The sequence below is a fragment of the Vicia villosa genome, unplaced genomic scaffold (assembly GCF_029867415.1).
Source record: "Vicia villosa cultivar HV-30 ecotype Madison, WI unplaced genomic scaffold, Vvil1.0 ctg.001319F_1_1, whole genome shotgun sequence".
Lineage (NCBI taxonomy): Eukaryota > Viridiplantae > Streptophyta > Magnoliopsida > Fabales > Fabaceae > Vicia > Vicia villosa.
In genome coordinates this window covers 226,119-229,868 of record NW_026705573.1, presented here as the reverse complement: position 1 = coordinate 229,868, position 3,750 = coordinate 226,119, and the positions used below count along the sequence as shown (strand labels likewise).

General features: G+C 31.1%; 1 long non-coding RNA gene across 1 annotated transcript; it reads left to right on the top strand.

The window, feature by feature from the left end:
* The first annotated feature begins 534 nt into the window (after positions 1-534).
* On the top strand, positions 535-1,812 carry LOC131634612 (uncharacterized). The gene is made up of 4 exons (XR_009293592.1): positions 535-777; positions 883-974; positions 1,155-1,213; positions 1,735-1,812. It is a non-coding gene; the product is annotated as an uncharacterized LOC131634612 (long non-coding RNA).
* Positions 1,813-3,750: the final 1,938 nt, after the last annotated feature.

Below are 3,750 nucleotides of genomic sequence, written 5' to 3'. Positions count from 1 at the left end.
CTATTTTTATTATTTATTATTTATATCACCCATTAGTATTCTTTTCTCACTCTTAAACTTACTCTCATAGAAAACCCTAGTTCCTTCTCTCTCATTTTCCTCTTCCTTTGTTGGTCTCAGCCGCCGCTTCTTCAGCCATCATTGTTACCCCTCTCTCTTTGGTTTCACTCATATTTATCTTCCTCTCTTACCGTCGTATCACCACCCATTCATCCTTACCACCTTCTCACTGCATGTAGCCTTCATGTATTGGTTTACAATCACTTTGATGAGTTGATTTGATGAAATCAAAGGTGAATCTACAACTTTGAAGACATGAACTTCTACGAAAGGTTATTTATTTTCTTCTTTTGTATGATTGTGATTTAGGTTATGATTGTGATTTAGGGTTTGTGTTATTGTATCTTCAAACGATTAAGTATTGGGTTTTTTAGTTTATTTAGTTTGTGTTTTCAAAGGGGGTTTAATGTTTCAATTTTTAAAGTTTCACAAGTGATTTAGGGTTAGGGATAAGAAATATATAAAGCTGTGTTTTTAAATTTTGATTTGGGATTGATTATGATGAACTGTACAGTTTTATATTTATGAAATAATTTTGATTTTGTATGCGTTTTTGTGATATTTTATTTTTATGTATTGATTTAGATCATTGTGTGTGCAGATCTAGTGTTTGGAGGAGATCTAGTTTCTGAGGATATTCATAGTCAACTCACGATGAGAAACAACACAAGAACCCTCATAAGCAGAAGAGGATGTTTCTTTGGGATCTCTCATGGTGTAATGTTTTTTTTTCTTATTTAAATTAGTTTCTGATCAATTTAAAGCATTATTTAGTGTACATAATACTTCATTCACAAAGAGTATTTTGTTTGCTATTTTCAGGTAAATAGATTTTAGGAGTTTTGGCATATTTCCAGGCCCTGCATTCATGGCAGCAACTTTAATTGTTGTTTTCCAGCATTTATCTTGTTCAGGTAAAATCTCTCACTCTCTCAGATATATGATTCATAACATAATACTCATTAATGTTGAGAGTTCTTTTTTGTATTAACAAGTGTAAAGTAGCTGTAAAGTAGCACTTGTTAATACATATATGTTCAGCAACTTTTATGTACCCATTAATGTTGAGAGTTCTTTTTTGTTGTATATTGCAGGAAGATAAAAAGAAACTTCAATAGAGATGAATTTATTTGCAAAACAAGCATTAGAGTTGGTAAGTTTTTTAACTTTGTTGGAGTCTAATTTTTATAATGTTATTTAGACTTGGAATGCTAAGAGCAATAGTCAAAAAAACTAATTAGTTTTGTGGAACTGTTGATTTGAACTGTTGAAAAATTAGTTTTGTGTGTAGGAATTATGTCTATTGTAAATTTCTTGCATGACTTAGGGGTGGTCTTGTGTATTTCATGTATGATTTAGTATTTTATGAATATTTTCAAGTCTAATTGGTGGCTTGAATTAAGTGGATTAGGAGATAAAATAGAAGAAGAGTAAAATATTGTTATACAGAAATTGTTGATATGATTTCAACTTATTATTATTACTTTCAGTTAAGCTAGCTATTTGTTAGTTTATGAATGTGAAATTAGAAATTATAAATTAGAAGCAAACAATATTTTTTTATTTCCTTAAATTTTCTAATTTCAGATTTTTTTTTGTAGGATCTTGGTGTGCAAGTGAATTCACATTTTTGTTGAAAGTGCTCTTTCAACTCACTAATTTGATTTAATGCAGGGCAATTTGTTATGCTCCTGGATTTAATGTTGTGAATTGGACAATTTGTTATTTTACAATGTTTAGGTGAAGTATGTGAATGTTCATGATACATCTACACTTGCTGGTGATTTAGCTGAGGTTAATACAATCAAAAAGGTTTTTAAGAATACATCAGAACTGGGACTAAGGTAAGAAATTGATTTACTTAAAAGTTTTAGAACCCAAACAACTTCCTGTTATTGATCTTGAAGTTTATTTATAGTTTCTTTCTTTTTTCAGTAAATGATTGGCCATTGACTTGGTGCAGCTGGTGGTTTAGAAGCTATAGCAACTATCTAAGCAATAACTACTGGCTGGTTGCATACGTTCATTAACCAAGATGTACTCTCTTAGCCTAAAAACTCATCTTATTAATTAATCATTAGACGAAAAACTGACTATCACACAATCTTAATGAATAATAAATCTGATGGCTATTTTTCATTTTTCCGCAGAATTTGAAAGAGGATGTTACAGTCCCTAATTTTAAGAAAAAACATGAAGCTGGTGTTGGTAAGTATGTTATTGCTTTGGTGTGAAATTTTGAATATTGATAAACATGAAAAAAAAAAACTATGTTATTAACATTTATTTATTATCTTTTTTTGCAGCAATCTCCCAATTCATTTGGATTTGGTGGACACAGTTTTTAACATTTCTGGATGCAGTGAATATGAAACATTTGTTTATATGGACTTTATCTAAGGAATTAGAAACATCTCATTGATATGAGTGGATATGAAAACATCTCATTTAATTTAGTGGGTATCATGTTCCAACAATAACTTAGAAGGATGAATTAAGCTAGCTCAATAATCCTTAATATACTTTAAAAGGTTGAACTAAAATGGCTAAAAATAGCCCTTTATGTTAGTGCAAATAAATAATAATTTTTTAATAAAATAATCAATATTTTTTATATAAAAAATTAGTTAATTTTGTCATTTTAAAATTAAAATAAAATTCACATTGAAATTGGGTTTGAAGAAATTTGACTGGGCAATAACTTGATTGTTAATAAGAATTTTTTTAAAAAACAAAACTAAAAAAAAAAGCTATTGGATTTATTATTTGGGTTAGATTTACTGGCCCAACAGCAAATGGTATCTGAACTAAACCGCTCCAGTTACCCGATCCGTTTAAACCCGAATCCGAAAAAACCCAATTTTTAATAGGGTCGAAATTGGGCCTACATGTATCACCCGAGGGTTGGCCCGGATTGGGGTTTTTGGCCCAAATCGGCCCGAACCGATGTCCACCCCTAGGATCCATGATCCGAATCCCAACTCGTCTGGTGAGTATTGGCCCGACAAATTCATTGATGTTCTTACGAGACTTTGTAGGTAACCGAAGCATAGTATGAAGCCATAGATGATATTTACGCTTGTGATAGGATTGCCTAGATCTTTTCCTTGCCACTTGTATGACCTAGAGGTATGCAAGATGTAATATGATGTTAGATAAGATATACATCATGTAGAGTCAAGCGGACCTAATGGTTTAGTTTAGAATTCATTAATATTTATTAATCTCATCCCATGCTTGTTGAACATTTTCAAGTAGTTCAAGGTAGGCAAAAGGCAAGGGTAAGACGACTTGATGCAAGAATTGAAGATGTTTCTGTTTTGTAGTTTCCAATGTATTTTGAGATCATGCAGTTATGTTGAGATATCACTTTTTTTATTCATGTAATACTACTTATGTTTTGTAACATACATGAATCCAATATCATTAGACACTTATGTTTTGTTTTCAGTATAAAAAATTAATGTGGCATATGTATTATTCTTGACATATGTGTATGGGTCATTGCAGTTGGTATTATAGCAGGTCGATTCTTGACCCTGCCATGAAACATCATAAGTTCAATTTGTTTTGCCTCATATGCATGTTGGCCAACATGAACCTAAATGTCATATGGTATATTATTAAGCCTGGTCAACTTGGTTATATATGTATATGACAATAATGTGATGACTGACAGACACATAGGTC